Here is a 20575-nt window from a genome sequence, read left to right on the forward strand (position 1 = left end):
TGTTGACTCGCTATTGTCAACATCGTAATGTCTACTATGTAAACAAAGTATAGACAGGGTAAAGATAGGATACAGTGTAAACACAATAGTGACACGATAAAGTAGACATTGCGATGTTGACAATATCGATAAAACATCGTGCACTGGACATACTTCATTTCCCAAGGGAATTTTTGTTCCCAAGGGAACTAATTTTTCTTCCCATGGGAACATCTTTTTCTCTTGGGAACATTTATTCTTCCCATGGGAACATATATTTTTCCCATGGGAACATTTATTTTTCCTTAATTAATTTTTCGGAATTTGTAAAAGAGCTATGAAATATTGCAACCAATTGACGGGTACTAATAACCAGGAGCAGTTTATAAAAATTTTCGTTTTGTAAAAAAAAAACGATGTATAATTACAATAAATTAAAGGTATTTCTATCATACGTTTACATTCAAAAGCCTTTTATTGTCTTTAATGATTGATAGAAACACATTGATTATATTGTATTGTCTTTTATTGATTGGTTACTATTTAACGTCCAGCGGCTGATTTTATAATATGAATCATTCACCTTTGTTTTCGATTAATATCATCGTGTATGTCATGTAATATTGTTCGCTGAAATTCCAAGGATCAGAGCCATGCCTGTGTATTTCGGAATTTAATTTATAGATGAAAATTAATAAATCTGTTTGTAATTTATATACATGGGAAATCACGAATCGTGATTAAGGTTGTTTTCTAGCTATAATCCTTGAATTTATGAAATTTACATCATAATTATTATTAATATACTTATTCTCTTTCATCTACGTAACTCGATATGCGTGTTTTTCGCCACTAGAAAGATGAGCACTGATTTTTTTTAAAAGTTTATTTCATTCATCGGTCAAATTTCCTAATTCAATGTGTTACTTAGTACTCGTCTACAAAAATCTTTTATTTTGTTTCATTTTTCGCAAACACCTTTGAAAGTCTTGTTAGATTTGTCTTTTATGATCTCTCAGGTAAATATCAAAAAGAATCCAGAGTTTTGCATTTACAAGGACGGATGAGGATTAAATACTTTATGGTATTATATACACTTGTATTTTACCCTTAAGCTTTCTTCATGTAATTTCCAGTTCAAAGGAGCATTCCCTTACAGAACTGAAATGTTTGCAGCAGGTCTGCAGCAGACTTGCTGCAGGTTTGCTGCCAACAGAAAGCTTGCAGGAACTCGTTGAATAATGTTTGCAGAAGTTTGCAGCTAGCTGCGAACCTCCTGCAAACATTGCAGCTTTTTGCTGCAAGCTTGCGGCAAGTTTGCAGAAACAATTATGTTTGCAGTAAGATCGCAGGAAAAACTAGAATATAAGGGATGTTCGCAGCTAGATTGCAGAAATCTTTGACAATTCTATATGTTTTCAAGAGCATTGCAAGAATTACATAAAATGACTGAGCATGCCTATTGGTAACTTCCTGGAAGATAACGATTTGAAATTTGAAAATGTGATGGTGTTTGAATCATATAATAACTAAGTATTCATGGAGCATTTTAGGTTGGAAATTAAAAGTTTAGTTTTTAAAGACAATATTTGTAAGTACAAATTCTTTGTAGAAGTGCAAACATATAAAAATCGTCTCCACAAATACCTGCATGAAGGTTTGAAAAACATTTTCAAACATGTTACACATATACAGTACTATCAAGTATGTTTCGAGAGTATAACTTAATAGATATTATGTTTTTATAATTAAAGTTGAATTCTGTGACAATATTAATTAAATAGTTGTCTATATGCACACAATAAATTTATAATAATTTGTTTTTTGTATTTTTAAATAGATAGTCATGCATGCAATATCATTTGAGCACGTACTTAAACAACAATAAAACTTTAAATTGATTTAAAAAGGTATAAACTTTTGCTATGCTAATTTTGCAAATGATAAAGTATTTGAATTATTGTATGTATGTAAGTAACCTAACTTTTTCAGAATTTGCTGTGTAATATATATAATGTGATGTATATTATACACAACATGACATTGGTTAATTGTATAATGTATGTAGTTCCTGCACGTTTGCAGCAAACACGCAGGAGAAAGATTTATTTGAAAATAAATGTTTGCCGCAGGTCTCGGCCGCAAACACGCAGCAGGTCTGCTGCAAACACGCAGGTGAAGATTAATTTGCATAAAAATGTGTGCTGCAGGTCTGCTGCAAACACTCATTTGCATATACATATTTGCAGCAGGTCTGCAGCAAACACTCATTTGCATGGTAAATTGTTTGCAGCAGACCTGCAGCGTATTTGCAGCAAACATGCCGCAACTACAGACTCTGTGTTCGCTGCAAGTCTGCAGCAAGTTCGCTGCAGGCCTGCAGCAACTATTTGCAGGAGACCGATTTTTTCAGTAAGGATTGTCGTCTTTTGCTAGAGGAAGGACGACACTCTGCACACGGCACGCAGATTTGTCTTATATTATCAATCGGTCTCGGTAGTATTGTGTAATTTATATCAAACTACTCGTGGTGTGGACATCACCGTCATTGATACCTGGACAAGCGAAATTTGTTGAATCAATTAAAAAAAACAAGTAATATACAGAAGGGCTGATTATACAATATACATATACTTTGTACATACATAATAAACAAATTTGTTAGTTATATCTCGGGAATAAACATATTTATACCCAAACTGACTGTTTATTACCAAGGGCTAATTTCGACTTCGATAATTACTGAATTCTCATATTTTAATTTATTCAGTTGGTTTTAAGTTTTTAATCAGGACAAAGTTTTGTAAAATACTAATTTTAAATATTGCATTATTTTGTCATTTGTCAGTAAACAAAACAGTGATTACACTAGAGAGAAGGCAATACACAAATAATGCTTGATTCAATTATAAAAAAACTATATTCTTTCATCATGGTTATTCATAAGACAAAATTTTCATTTTGTTTTCAAAATAATTAAAAAACATAAAGAGTTTAATTGCCTAAAAGAACATATGTACTCTCGGATTTGACAAATATTTTGGATATTTTACTTACCGGAAATCATATTTTAGCGACTTATTACGAAGCAACGGCTGGAGACTTAAGGAGACTTAAGGAGACTTAGAATGTTCGAATAGTTTTTTTAATCAAAAATTTAAATTTAGATACATCAGATTTAATACACTTTTTAGCTTGGATACTCAGCAACAAGTCATAAGTGAGCAAATCTTGTATATCTGTGCTTATTATCACACAACTCAGATCAAGAAAAAATTTGGGTAGCGTCACTTTTACTGTTCTTCAGTTATGTCCCTTTATAACTTTATGTGATATGACCTAATGCAAGCGGGGGCATCATCTGTGTCCCATGGACACATTCCCCATTTATTTTTAATTGCATATCTAGAACAACAAAATTTTGGAAGTATTTTACCAAACAAGAGTGTATATTGTAATATTTTTATCATTTTTTTTTTCATATATCATATTTTGACTGCAATATAATTTTGCAGGTATTTAACTGTTGTTGTTGTTTTATTCTTAAGGAGTAAGTTTTAAAGCTTTAAAATACTGACTGTATTTTACCTGTAATTCATTATTAATTGTTATAACAACACTATTGTGTTTTGTTTGTAGGCATAGGTTGAATATATATTTTTCAAATGTTGGCATAGGTTGAAGACACCATGGCCGACAACACGTGCTGCTACCAAATGTTTACACATGTTGTAAATTTACCACATGTGATTGGTCAATTACCTGATGATTGACAGGAGAGTGGAAAGGTGTATTGTAATAGGCTTATCTGTTAAATTGCATAAACCATGTGCTACTGTCCCGTTTCTAACCTCAGAAAGTGATTTCGCAGCTAATAAGCTATGAGAAGCCAAAACAGGGGACTCTGTAGAAATACCTAAAATGAAATCAGGCAGACGTGTGCAAGTTAATTTTTGCAACAATTAACTTCTCTGACCTTGGGGGTACAGTAACATCAGTTTGTGCAACTAACTGACGCCTAGGATCAAAAGTAACCTTTCTATTTACAAAATCAACCACTGCTCCTTTGCTCTTAAGAAAATCAATACCTAAAGTAATGTAAGGTTCTTGACCAGGAACTAAATAAAATCTAACATGTGTATTCTCCTTCCCAAATACAATATTTACACTAACTACACCAATAATTTTAACCTTTTCATTATTGGATATCAAAATAGAATTTTTATCAGATCTATCTATCTTTACTCTTACACAAATATTTCTCAATTTACTAATTAAAGAAGGATTTGCGACAGAAATATCTGCACCTGTATCTATCAAAGCAAATGTATCATAATTATCAATAGAAATCTTAGAACACTGTGCGGGACAAATTTGCAATTCCAGAATTGGCAAATCTGACTTTGTTGTTTTACAAGATAACAAAAATATTATTTGGCCAAGTGATAGATAATTAAAAAAATAAATTTCCTCATATGTCCCAACATGTCACTGTTGTCACTGTTGTCACTACAGCTGATTAAAAGTACATTTCCCATGGGAAATTAAAAAATTCCCATCGGAATATTAGAAGTTCCCATGGGAATTTTAACCATGGAACATTAGTAAATAGTTTGTTCCCATGGGAAATTCTAAATTTCCCACATCCATGTCCAGTGCACAATGTAAAAACAATATTGTCGACATCGCGATATTTACAATGTTAACACGATATCGTTTACATTGTATGAACTCTTATATACTGTTTACATCGTTGACATTATTAACACCGCGATGTAAACAATATTGTTAAGATATCGTGTTTACATCGTTTACATGGCAATATCAACAATGTTAACACGATATTGTGTCAACATCGTTTACATTGTAACAACTGTTATATACTGTTTACAACGTTTACATCGTATACATCGCAGTATATACAATGTAGTAACGATATAGTGTTTACATCGTTTACATTGCGATATTAACAATGTTAACAAGATATCGTGTCAACATCGCTTACATTGTAACAACTCTTATATACTGTTTACATCGCTGACATCGTTAACATCGCAATGTATACAATGTGTTATCAATATCGTGTTTACATCGTTTGCATTGTAGTGTGCACTATATTGTGTCAACATTATTTATATTGTTTGAACTGTTATTTGATAGATATAAGAAGATGTGGTATGAGTGTCAATGACACAACTCTCCATCCAAGTCAAAATTTGTTTACATATAATTATAAATAAAATACTATACGAATCACAAAAATAGCAACTTTTTTAGTAAAATCACTCACGAATTTGACTAAGAAATAAGTATCAACTAGACTTAGAGAATAAAGCTTGATGGTGTATATTAATTTTTCGGCTCTAACAAGCTACGAGTTGACGATTAGAATGATGTTAACACAAAGACATTCACTCAGTTTACAAGATAAACGATGTTGACACGCTATTGTCATCATCTCGATGTAAACAATGTGAACGATGTAAACATAAAGGTATAGCCTTGGTATACATCATAAACACGCTGTTGACGATGTAAACACAATATTGTCAACATCACGATGTAAACGATGTAAGCACAAAGGTATAGACTTGGTATACAACATACACATGGTGTTGACGATGTGAACGATGTAAACACAATATTGTCAACGTCGCAATGTCTACGATGTGAACGATGTAAACACAAAGATATAGACTTTGTAAACAATATAATCACAATGTTGACGATGTGAAAGATGTGAACACAATAGTGTCAACATCGCAATGTCTTCGATGTGAACGATGTAATCACAAAGGTATAGACTTTGTATACAATATAAACACGATATTGACACGATATTGTGAATATTGCGATGTATACGATGTGAACGATGTAAACAGAAAGGTAAAGAATTTATATACAACATAAACACGATGTTGACACGATATTGTCAACATCACGATGCATAAGATGTTACCGATGTAAACCGAAAGGTATAGACTTGGTATACAATATAAACACGAGGTTGATTCGCTATTGTTAACATCGCAATGTCTACATTGCGAACGATGCAAACACAAAGGTATATAATAGACTTGTTATACAATATAAACACGATGTTGACTCGCTATTGTCAACATCGTAATGTCTACTATGTAAACAAAGTATAGACAGGGTAAAGATATGATACAGTGTAAACACAATAATGACACGATAAAGTAGACATTGCGATGTTGACAATATCGATAAAACATCGTGCACTGGACATACTTCATTTCCCAAGGGAATTTTTGTTCCCAAGGGAACTAATTTTTCTTCCCATGGGAACATCTTTTTCTCTTGGGAACATTTATTCTTCCCATGGGAACATATATTTTTCCCATGGGAACATTTATTTTTCCTTAATTAATTTTTCGGAATTTGTAAAAGAGCTATGAAATATTGCAACCAATTGACGGGTACTAATAACCAGGAGCAGTTTATAAAAATTTTCGTTTTGTAAAAAAAAAACGATGTATAATTACAATAAATTAAAGGTATTTCTATCATACGTTTACATTCAAAAGCCTTTTATTGTCTTTAATGATTGATAGAAACACATTGATTATATTGTATTGTCTTTTATTGATTGGTTACTATTTAACGTCCAGCGGCTGATTTTATAATATGAATCATTCACCTTTGTTTTCGATTAATATCATCGTGTATGTCATGTAATATTGTTCGCTGAAATTCCAAGGATCAGAGCCATGCCTGTGTATTTCGGAATTTAATTTATAGATGAAAATTAATAAATCTGTTTGTAATTTATATACATGGGAAATCACGAATCGTGATTAAGGTTGTTTTCTAGCTATAATCCTTGAATTTATGAAATTTACATCATAATTATTATTAATATACTTATTCTCTTTCATCTACGTAACTCGATATGCGTGTTTTTCGCCACTAGAAAGATGAGCACTGATTTTTTTTAAAAGTTTATTTCATTCATCGGTCAAATTTCCTAATTCAATGTGTTACTTAGTACTCGTCTACAAAAATCTTTTATTTTGTTTCATTTTTCGCAAACACCTTTGAAAGTCTTGTTAGATTTGTCTTTTATGATCTCTCAGGTAAATATCAAAAAGAATCCAGAGTTTTGCATTTACAAGGACGGATGAGGATTAAATACTTTATGGTATTATATACACTTGTATTTTACCCTTAAGCTTTCTTCATGTAATTTCCAGTTCAAAGGAGCATTCCCTTACAGAACTGAAATGTTTGCAGCAGGTCTGCAGCAGACTTGCTGCAGGTTTGCTGCCAACAGAAAGCTTGCAGGAACTCGTTGAATAATGTTTGCAGAAGTTTGCAGCTAGCTGCGAACCTCCTGCAAACATTGCAGCTTTTTGCTGCAAGCTTGCGGCAAGTTTGCAGAAACAATTATGTTTGCAGTAAGATCGCAGGAAAAACTAGAATATAAGGGATGTTCGCAGCTAGATTGCAGAAATCTTTGACAATTCTATATGTTTTCAAGAGCATTGCAAGAATTACATAAAATGACTGAGCATGCCTATTGGTAACTTCCTGGAAGATAACGATTTGAAATTTGAAAATGTGATGGTGTTTGAATCATATAATAACTAAGTATTCATGGAGCATTTTAGGTTGGAAATTAAAAGTTTAGTTTTTAAAGACAATATTTGTAAGTACAAATTCTTTGTAGAAGTGCAAACATATAAAAATCGTCTCCACAAATACCTGCATGAAGGTTTGAAAAACATTTTCAAACATGTTACACATATACAGTACTATCAAGTATGTTTCGAGAGTATAACTTAATAGATATTATGTTTTTATAATTAAAGTTGAATTCTGTGACAATATTAATTAAATAGTTGTCTATATGCACACAATAAATTTATAATAATTTGTTTTTTGTATTTTTAAATAGATAGTCATGCATGCAATATCATTTGAGCACGTACTTAAACAACAATAAAACTTTAAATTGATTTAAAAAGGTATAAACTTTTGCTATGCTAATTTTGCAAATGATAAAGTATTTGAATTATTGTATGTATGTAAGTAACCTAACTTTTTCAGAATTTGCTGTGTAATATATATAATGTGATGTATATTATACACAACATGACATTGGTTAATTGTATAATGTATGTAGTTCCTGCACGTTTGCAGCAAACACGCAGGAGAAAGATTTATTTGAAAATAAATGTTTGCCGCAGGTCTCGGCCGCAAACACGCAGCAGGTCTGCTGCAAACACGCAGGTGAAGATTAATTTGCATAAAAATGTGTGCTGCAGGTCTGCTGCAAACACTCATTTGCATATACATATTTGCAGCAGGTCTGCAGCAAACACTCATTTGCATGGTAAATTGTTTGCAGCAGACCTGCAGCGTATTTGCAGCAAACATGCCGCAACTACAGACTCTGTGTTCGCTGCAAGTCTGCAGCAAGTTCGCTGCAGGCCTGCAGCAACTATTTGCAGGAGACCGATTTTTTCAGTAAGGATTGTCGTCTTTTGCTAGAGGAAGGACGACACTCTGCACACGGCACGCAGATTTGTCTTATATTATCAATCGGTCTCGGTAGTATTGTGTAATTTATATCAAACTACTCGTGGTGTGGACATCACCGTCATTGATACCTGGACAAGCGAAATTTGTTGAATCAATTAAAAAAAACAAGTAATATACAGAAGGGCTGATTATACAATATACATATACTTTGTACATACATAATAAACAAATTTGTTAGTTATATCTCGGGAATAAACATATTTATACCCAAACTGACTGTTTATTACCAAGGGCTAATTTCGACTTCGATAATTACTGAATTCTCATATTTTAATTTATTCAGTTGGTTTTAAGTTTTTAATCAGGACAAAGTTTTGTAAAATACTAATTTTAAATATTGCATTATTTTGTCATTTGTCAGTAAACAAAACAGTGATTACACTAGAGAGAAGGCAATACACAAATAATGCTTGATTCAATTATAAAAAAACTATATTCTTTCATCATGGTTATTCATAAGACAAAATTTTCATTTTGTTTTCAAAATAATTAAAAAACATAAAGAGTTTAATTGCCTAAAAGAACATATGTACTCTCGGATTTGACAAATATTTTGGATATTTTACTTACCGGAAATCATATTTTAGCGACTTATTACGAAGCAACGGCTGGAGACTTAAGGAGACTTAAGGAGACTTAGAATGTTCGAATAGTGTTCTTTAATTGACATAAAATTGAATGATTTTCACGTGCTGACATTTGTAAAATTAACAAAAATCTGTGCCTCGTGATTTCGCAGAGATCGAATAAAATTTCCCGCCATTACAGTGCATTTCTTTTTTGATAAAATTTACTTTAAAAGGTAAAAAGAAATAAAGAAAATATTTCATATAAAGTGATCTTCTATCATTGATTAATCTTTTTATTTCAATACTTTCCATATTTTCTGCGAGTGCAAGAGAGTATATTTGATATAAAAACATGAACAAATCGATCTTTTACCAGATTCAAGGGACGCAAAAATCGTACCACGTGACCTAAATATTTTTGCACACAGCACCTAAGGCCCCTCCTCTGCTAGGTAGGTGAACATTTTATTATCTAGACTCTGCCAAATCTTTGAATATGACGATCCCGGGAATTACTCGTCGATGTATAAAATTTATTATAAAATCGCGAAACTTGCATTACGGTCCTATTTTGTATTTCTAAGTTTGAATAAAGAGTCTAAACTTTTAAAATATTGAATACGCAACCAAATCTTAGTCACCTTATCCATGTTTGATTTATTTAATTTATGTTTCTAAAGGCGGTTGATTGGGCATTGGTTTAAGGTAGACGTGGCTTTCTGTAACTTTCCTCCAATCAGCTGGCCTATTCGACAAACCTGTGTGCGATGATGCGTCAAAACTGGCAATGACATTGCAATAGTTTTTTGACAATGTATAGCAACATATAATTGAATAAAAGTATATCATTCGATAGAAAAATGTCTTTCTTTAATTGAAATGTTTGTTTTGGGATTATCAAAGCAATATTTACAACGTTTTGCAGGTTTTTATCGACACGTGTCATATTTCGGGATATGTCGTGCGTGACCAATGTTTATTGTAGTATTTCTGGTCATGTTGGTCAAATTTATCTAATATACAAGTTTTAAAGATATCATGAAATAATTGCAATACATTTGATGGAAATTTAGATTTGCTTTTTTTATAGATTATTTTCAGCATTGCCCCCGAGATAGGTCTTGAAATGTTAAAAATGACATTAATGATTAAAAAAAGATCATAGTTATTTAAAACATTTAGATAACCAATCGGCAGACTTTTACGACTCTTAAACTTTTTTAAACATTGTTCCTTATCAAGTTAGTTAAAAGAAAATTTGCCGATAGGTAACACAACAATGTCTGGTAAAATTCTTTTTTTATGATCCATGAATATGTGTATGCGTTTGTCATTATCTTGTCGAGTAATACAATCTTTGGATTGACTCCCTGCTTGTTTTGGTACTTTTTGGTTTATAGAAATCACGTGTTTTTTTTTACCCGTGAAGCCGTCAAGATGGCTACATGTAGACAGAGACATATAATACAAGAGATTCGCAACTCGGCGAAATCCCGTAATAACACGCGGCCACTAGTTAAACTTCGCGAGATCTCCTTAGGTAATAAAGTCATTAATAAAAGTATTAAAGGTACTCGAAGTAAGGACGAATGTTTAAGCATAACATAAACTGTTTCAGTGTTAAATTTATCATAATTAATTAAATATAATTTGAGTACATATATAATTATTTATTTTAATGTAATTTTGATTTTAGATTTGTATTATTGAAAAAGAGACATAATTTGATATTGTATAAAAAAAACTGATATTAAATAATTAACACTTGATAAATTGTGTCAGAGTTCATTTTATTTGATAGTTACATAATGGGTTTCTATTAAATATACACCTGTCTCGGAGACATAATTTCACAGTGTGACATGTATATTAGGTTTGAATTATTCGATGACCAGGTAAATCACGAACGTGTTATAAATAATGAGTTTTAATTGACACCTTGTAAACAAGAAGTTGTCACACCACAGGTGTCCACACTCTTTCCAAAAATACAAGTCACAAAATGTATAATTAATTAATATGGAAAAAAACTTAATTTATTTGTTAATTAATTGTTAATCATGATAGGCTTTGTTTTTTATTCTTGATATTTATAAATTATTAAAATTTTATTTATTTTTATATTCCTCATTTATTGGGCTTTCATTGAGTTTTTTTCTGTAGGATTGTCGGTAAATGTTTGATTTCTAAGTGTTGTTTGACAGTTTTATCATATAGGCTTGCATTGAGTTGTTTTTTTAAATGATTGTCGGTAAATTTATGGTTTCTTCATGTTCGAAGTGTGTATTGAGAATTAATATTTAAGAAAATTACAATTAATTTCTCATTTGAATAAAGCTTCATTCATGTGCACGCAATATGGAAATTCCGATTTTATTTCGTGGGATGACAATCTTAATTTCGTGGGATGACAATCTTAATAGTTACGACTTAGATATACTCCTAGTTGAATAAACTGATAACGCTCTCTTTGTTGATAGTGAAAAGGACGAAAACATAAGCGAGAGACCCACCAACAAAAACAATTGACAATACTGCATACATAGATGGATATGTGTGTCCTCGAAGCAACAAAAAATCTATAAAAAAACACAGGTCATACATCAAAGCAACACGGAAGACACTATTTAAAAAGTATTTTATAACCTTGTTTCCACGAGACAATCATTTGTAGTGGTTTTTGTCTTTTAATCATTTGTAGCGGATTTTGTCTTTTTATTCTGGGGTAAAGAGATGGCAATTTAAAAGTAAGATTGTTTATGTGTATACATATACAAATCCTTGGTGTAAATAAAATCTTTTATTATCAAATATATATATATATATATCTTGTGCAGTCACCATTGAAATGTCCTCAATACGATTTTAATTTAAAAACGAATTAGGTTCATGTTTTGAACGAGAAGCGTAGTCTGAAACGACAACAGATGCATATGAAGCTCATTCATAATATTACGACCAGCAGAAGGTTTCCTTTACTAGGAAAATTTTACTCCTTTTGTAAATTTACTGCATTCGTTCATCTTTGGCACCCTAAAAAGAAGAAAAAAAACAATGACTTCAGAATAGGAGAAAATAAACAACTTTGCTATAAACAGAATGAAAAATGAATAAAATGTCTAACAAAATGCAGGCTATAAATTTCATAGTGCACAAAAAAAGAAGGACTGATTTAAGGAAATGTGTGCATGAACAATTTCTATATTTAGCCAGTTTAATAAAAAAATTCGGGTATCAATCAGAAAAAATCGCCACATTGTTGGATCAAATTTTACGAAAATAGTCTTATTTTCACGAAACAACATTTGGGAGTACTATTGGCCCATAAAATTATATATTTATTAGCATATTTTCAAGTTTTAAGAAAAAAATTGGGAGATCAAATGGTTTCTACGGCAATAGGTGAAGTAAAATGGGCCGAGTTTTAACTTTGTTTGTATTTGATTAATCTCATCATTAGAACACATTTTATCAATAACAAATTATTAGCATTAGTTTTTTGTAACTTTTAAATATACTTGCATGCTTTAGCTGTGAAAGGTATCGGCATTATCCATTAGAAAAATCGTGAGGCGTAGAACCTTTTACACAACAATACGAGTTATTACCCATAAATCCATCGGATTAATCGGCTTTCCGGTGGCCACGTCATTTCATTGGCTGTTATATAGACTCTACTAGAGTTGCGAATCTCTTGTATTATATGTCTCTGATGTAGAGAATTGATATTCTAAATTCAAAATCGATGGTGATATCTTATCTAGGAGAATAAAACGTTAATATTTTTGAATTTGTGCTGTTTTATATAAATTGAATATAATATCAATATTTCATTTTTTGACGGAGTTTCCCTTTACTTTTTAGGCTTTTATTGCTATATTTTTTGGGGGATATATTTTTGTTGTGCTATCATGATACTATATTAAAATTCATTATTCTACAATGAATAAATAACATTCTCTAAAATGGCATTGATAATTTATCTTTTTGGTAAAATTGATTAAAAAATCTTGCACTCAAATGGACTGTACTTTGGCGCTAAAACGTCCGACTGTTTTTGCTAAATGTCCTATCTGTGCGCTAAAATGTCCTCCGCCGTTGATAGTGATACACTTTTGGTAAATAAATTGAATATGAATATACATCACTTTACATAATTCAGTGTAAAATAAGTTAAAATCATCACACGGTATTGCTTTAACACATGAAACTCCGAGCCGGAATATGTACAGAATGTACCAACAAGGCAAATTGCATACGCATGTAGAAAACATAATGAATTGTTCAAGCACAAGATTAAATGTTCTTGAAAAATTGAAATATGTATTGAAAAGAAATGATCCTGCTCGTATAAACTTAACATTTAATAGACCAATTATGGAATATGCATGTGCGTTACGGGATAGTTCTACTAAAAAAAAATTCTAATAATTTAGAACATGTTAGTCAGGAACCTGTTTCAGTGGTTGTCGTATATTCTTACATAACGAGACTGCCCTTGATTATCTCAGCGATTTAATGCTCCCACTTGTTGGTCAAATATCTAATTATGCTTTGCGAAATAGTAACAACTATGTAGTACCCCGTTATAGACTATATATAACCAGAACATCTTTTTTTCCCCATCTACTACAATTGAATGGAATAGTCTAAACCCCGACATACGGACTTCCCGAAATATAAATACAGCCACCCTCCTAATTGTGGTGTTAGAAACTTAATATCATTCATACACGGTTGAGAAATATGCGCAGCTCTTTAAATGAAGATCTGCACCGTGTTAATATTAAAGTTAATCCCGCATGCAGGTGTAGCCATGCTGTTGGGGATCGTCTTCATCATTTTTTCGAGTGCTCTCTTTGTTTTTGATTTTAAAAAGATATGCTATATAAATTGAGCTTCTACTAGCTGATCACGGTGACCTTACATTTCAGCAAAATACAGAAATTTTTGAATCTGTACAATATTATATCAGAATTACACAAAGATTCAGAACATACAATTAAACTTCTGAATTCCTACTTTCTCACACTTCACACCAGTCCGTATTATAACAATGTTATGTTGTATTTTCGTTTTTGTTTATAGTTTGTATTACATGCATTCCTATTTTGTTTTTCGCCATTACTTAATGTATTTTGTGTTTATATTAGTATAGGGAGAGGACTTCACTAATGTTGTTATAACTTGTGTTCAATCCAATTTGCTACTTTTGGAAATAAAATATGTTTAAACAAAAACAAAACAAAAACAAGGTAAAAGGAAATAAGTCACACGAAAACAACTCAAAGGTAAAAAGTAACAAACTTGTACATTTGTTACATGTACGTGTATATGTAAGAAAAAGTCACATCACAAATCCATGTCAAAGTCAAGTTTTTAAAACAATACAACAGAGACTAATAATATGGCTTCAATTTACTATAATTTTCATTTTCTTGTCAATCATCTACATAAACTGCCGATACAGAATACAATACGGAAGGAATCAAAATGTTGAAATAAAGGAGTCCGTAGAAATACCGCAAATGACCACCTTAGTGCTCTAAAACAGGATTTCGCACTAGGGACTTGATGGGATAATATAGTTGGTACAAAGGAGATGAAATATAGAAGTAGACTATGTTAATATAAATAAATAAATAATTCCAAATTATATAATCATATCTTTAGTAATTACGAAGTTATTTTTAATGATTTATCGACACGTGCCACACACTATTGATTTTCATCTGTGTGTAATCGATTGAAATTCATGTTCATCCAATCAAGACCCGTTTATTACGCACGTGTATACAGGTTGTACATGAATGTATTAAAACAGCATGTTCTAGTGTTGTTTTTTTTTTGTTTTGTTTTATGGCTCTTGTATTTTGTATAAAAAAGCAAAATGTGTGGTATTTCTACGCACCGGAAAAAAAGTTGTTTCGAACATTAATTCCTCTATTTTCCAATAAGTTCCATTCTAGAAAAAAGTTAAATACAATTAATATTTTTTAAACATTTTAATGATTAATTTTTTGAAAGAAAATCTTGAAATTAAAGAAAGTACAAATACAAAGAAAAAAATAATTCAACAATAACTGATAAATTTATTATTGTAACTTTATTTCCTGTGACTTTTCCTCCTACATTCATCAATAAGAAGGTAGGACAGAAGGTCACAAGAAAAATTGAAGAACAAGAAGTCACAAATTAGTTTTCAGATAATTTTTTGGCAAAGATCTAAAAAAACAACTTTTACATATTGAATACATTTGTAGTAAAACATCAATAATTATACATTTTTGCTAGGAAATCAAAACATCAAAAGGACTTATTGACTACCTTCATGGCACCAAGAAATATATATCCTTTGTATAGTTCAAATTCATTTAATCTCTATTCAAAAATGCTAATATAAAAAAATAAGGAGATGTGGTATGACTGCCAATGAAACCACTATCTACCAGAGTTCAAATGATAATAAAAGGTCCCGACATGAAACATGTTAAACAATTCCAACGAGAAAACTAACGATCTAATCTATACAATACAATTTACGAAAAACAAATATAACAGACAACCACCAACAACAAACAAATAAATTAATTTTGAATTTCTGTATTTTTAGTACTTTCAAATTTTATGAATAACAATAAATTCTGCTATGTGGAAGTTTTTTGGTTTATTTTAGAACTTACAATTTGTTGTAATTTTACTATAATTGACAATGATAGAAGAAAACTAAGGATTCATTGTATATCACCAGAAAGTTGAGAAAAGAGAAAAATACAGTCACTGCTGTTTCTCATATTGCGAGTTCAGATGAAATTGTTTTTGTTTAAATATTTTTATTTATATAACTATCAAGCCCTTTACATACTCTGCTATGGATAAATGGTGATGGTACTGTTGTCAATGTCTCTTTGTGTTGTTGAATTGCGGTCTCTATAATTTTAACCTTCATACATTTATCTCCTCTTATTCATATTCATTTCCAGATAATGTTGGTGACATACATTTTGTCATATGATATAGGAATTTGTCTACAAGTCAAGGCAAATAATATATTTGAAATCCTTCCATAACACAATAATGCCTTTAATACATATAGTTCTAATCATGCAGTCAGCATTTAAAAGGATATTTATTTTTATGTAACAATTGAATAAAATTAACGGTATTAAAACGAAAGAATCAAAGTGTACATGTTCCGGACCATATGAGTATTTGGACCATACGCGTATGGTCATGACCATATGCGTATACGCATATGGTCCGACCATACGCGTATGGTCGGACCATATGAGTATTATACTTGTTTGGTTATTAACAAGCTGGACCATATGAGTATTTAGACCATATAGGTATTTTTCGAATAATTCTATCTTCCTTTGCAGGAACACACATCTCATTCTATGGACTGAAAACAGCACAAATTATTATCTGAATTCGTTTATCTTTAACATATTGTCTGACTATTGGTGTATCTGTTATCTTTTATTTGCTTAGAGTCAATTCAAATCGCCTTTATACTGCCGATATTCGCCCATAAATGACACCACATCCAGTAAAGGCATGGGTCTTTTTTTCTGTTTTCTTAGTTTTTGAATTGTTATTTCTGCTTAATTTCTTGAAACTGATGTATTCTTGCTCCTATTAATATGATCTTACTGTCATTGTAAGATCGTATATAAAGGATCAAGAACACACGAACAAATTAACTAAAAACATTTAAAAATTTTAAAGAAATTATAATTTATTAAAAACCAAATTTAAACACCAAAAGAAATTAGTAATTACTCGGACCATACGCGTATGGTCGGACCATATGAGTATATACGCAGATGGTCATGACCATACGCGTATGGTCCAAATACTCATATGGTCCGGAACATACATAAATATTGCAAAAGAATATTTTGTTATCACAACACACACGGACAACTTAATTTAAAAACTTACTTATCATTGCTTCATATTTTACTGGATAATCAGAGTTTTATGGAAGTTGCATGTTGAGTGCAACTTTAGATACGAAACCATATTGATATCTTGTAGAAAACCTGTATACTGCAATAATTTATCATAAATCATGTATTTTCAACAAATTTCAATTTTTCTAGGAGAAAAACAATCAAAAGGAAAAAATGTTCCCATCGTAAAATATATGTTCCAATGGGAAAAAAAATTGTTCCCATAGGAACAAAAATTTTTTCCCATAGGAAGAATTAATGTTCCCATGGTAAGAAAAATTGTTCCCATGGGAAGATAAATTGTTCCCATAGGAAAAGTTAAATTCCCATGGGAACTTTTTGTATTCTTCTTTTCCCATGGGAACTTCAAAGATCCGATAGGAACTTTAAAAATCCCATGGGAAAAGTACTTTTTCCGATGGGAACTTTAAATTTTCCCATGGGAACTTCTAATATTCCGATGGGAATTTTAAAATTTCCCTTGGGAAATGTACTTTTTATCAGCTTTAGTGACAATAGTGACAACAGTAACATATTGGGACATATGGGGAAATTTTTTTTTTTTAATTATCTATCACTTGGCCAAAAAATATTTTTGTTATCTTGTAAAACAACAAAGTCAAACTTGCCAATTCTGGAATGGCAAATTTGTCCCGCACAGTGTTTTAATATAATTGTTTATCAAAGAAGTAGCGTTAACTGAACACAGATTGTCACTTACTGTTGGGCTTGGCGGGTAAATAAGTCCTTCCGGCCTAACTAGTCGCCCCGCACTTTTAGGCTTTTTTAGTATCCCATATACATGATATAATATTCTCGACACTCTCTCGCGTAATGTTCACGCTTGTGACAATTATAGCACTCGATGTCCCTCTTTTTATTAAAACCAGTTTTTTCTTGTACACTGTAACTTCGACAGTCTTTGGCAGAGTGTCCGGCTTTTATACAGAGTTGACACTCTACTTTTTACTCACTTTTGTGTATTTTAGGGGGAGAAATCTGCATAGCGGATATAGTGTCTTTTAAATCTTTGATTGCCTTCTCCTGGTCGGAAACTTTATTCAACACTGAGTTTGAAGCTCCATATTCGAAGGTGCATGTTAGTCCGGCCATCGATTCTTGTGTCAGTTTTGCAGATTGAACGGCATCTTTGAAGTATTTTGGGTCCCTTTGAATAACAAACACACGCAACGACCCCGGTAGTCCCCTGATGAATGCGGTCAAATTCTCCCTGTCTGTTTTGCTCAAGCGGCTACACCGTTTCTCAATGTCACTAATGTAGACTTCGAGGGATTCTGTTGGAAGCATACATCGTTCATATAAGTGTTGTTCTAGTATCCAAGTTGGGTGAAGTCCACTAAATGTTTCTTAATTTTGGTGAATATTTATTCACTGTTACGTTTTACACTATTAGGTAAACCATTGAACCAAGATAGCGCACCTCCTTCAAGTTTGAGACACATGGCACTTCCGATTTTTTCATTTTTTTTTTGTTCCACCCATGAAACGCAATTCACGCATCAAATTTGTCGAGCCATAGGTTGGCTCCTTCGGTAGGTAACCCGGCAAAAGTATCTATTGAAAATCCCGGTGTAGATGATTTTGATCCATGTTGAAGTGTTTTTGCCCTTTGACTTATGTTATTCATTTAAGCATCGAAATGTTCGCTGTTCACTGTGGCTGGTGTTGGTGTTGGCTGACTAGGTATTCCGGCTAAATTTCCTTCAACTTCGGGAATATTTTGAACAGTAACCTCAGTTTCGGAATCGCTCATTTTTGAATGTTCAATAGTTCTGTTTCTTAACTGGTATGACATAGCAAGTCAATTTTTAATCAACAACCGGGACCTCCACCATATGATACGCTTGTAATCCCCGGTGTTACATAGGAACAATGTGTATCAGGGGAACTAGCTTACTAAAGACGTATACTAGTACCAAGTTTCACTCTTACATTGTTGGCTGTGGACGACGATGCTTGCCAAGATTTGGTATCACTTCATAAATGTCCCAAGAATAACTGAGTCTGTTGTAAAGGTTACATCTTTAATTCCATTTCAATATAGTTAAATCTTTATAATATATGAATATGTGTGTACAGTTTCATCTCTGAACAATAACTGACCTAGCATAAAGATTACTTTCTAAATTCCCACGATCGCTACTTTCGACCTTTCAACTCTGACATATGTTTTCTATCATTTCTCACTCCTATCTAGATGTTACCAACTTTAATCTCAAGTGTACTCGCAACAGTACACCAGGCAGTGTTGATAACCTTTATACCAGTATCTTGAACAGTTGATTTATAGGCGTAATTATACTGGTTTTTGCACTGAAATTCTCACTGTAAATTGTTTACTGCACATGCACACGGTTGCTTACAGTACAGTTGCTTATCCGTTTTACACTAAAAAAGTATTGGTACCGCAGATAGTGGAGGGAAGAATAAAGAAGAAAAAATAATACCTTGTTTTCATAGTAGTACTGCAACCTAAATTACATTTTTTTGTATTTTAAACTCCACGTACACATTGTATTATATTCATTCAAATGATCTACCTCCTGTTAACTTTACAATACCTGAGTTATGAACTTTGAAATGAAAAACAACAGTTGTTCTACATTATTGAATAAATCATAACTATGTTAGGGCATCAAATGTATCTTTTAGACACAATAATCTCAGATTATACTTCAACATCAGTTTTTACTTAACCTAAGGTTTGTGGAACTACATGTATAGGCATACACACCGCGGGATCACAATCTCTGTCTATAGATTTGTAATGATTTTATAGTATGTATTAACAGTATGGTTTTACATAATTAGTTTGTTTTCCTAACAGAATATATTATTTATGTGTATATGCATTCCAGTTTGACAAAATATGTGTAATAATTATTTCCGGGTATCGAAATTATGAAACAAAGTTATTTCCGTGTATTCCATGACAAATCTAGTTTATATTAACTTTGTGCAGCCATTTATTTGGTAGACAATATGATATGCATAGGTCAAAGAATCATTTTTATTATATTTGCAATTAATTATATTTATACTCTGGAACCAATCGCTAAAAAAGGATATTGTACAAAAAACACAGAGTAAGTGTAGTTGTTCCTTATTTAGTCTGTGTATTGAAAGAAATATTATCTTTTTCAGTATCATTAGTAGTTATTCCATATTTTATTTGAAAGAACCTATTGAATTTTTTTCAATAATTATTTTTCGTTGGTGTTAAAGGCTTATCTAGTAGGTTACCAACTTACTATTTTAAGTATTTTCATAATAATTTGATGATTAAATTTTTTAGCAATTATACATTGACCCAGCTTTAATATCTGTTTTAATGTTGTAGTGTGAGGACAACCAATGGAACTGATACTCTAGAGAAAAACTTTTGCTGTAGTCATTATGAAAGAAAAAACAATGAATGTAAAGGTATTGTAGGTTAAATTGTTTTTAAAAATAGTTACTTGTTTTGATTGACAGGCTCAGGAC

The sequence above is a fragment of the Mytilus californianus genome, unplaced genomic scaffold (genome assembly GCF_021869535.1).
Source record: "Mytilus californianus isolate M0D057914Y unplaced genomic scaffold, xbMytCali1.0.p SCAF_9, whole genome shotgun sequence".
Classification (NCBI taxonomy): Eukaryota; Metazoa; Mollusca; class Bivalvia; order Mytilida; family Mytilidae; genus Mytilus; species Mytilus californianus.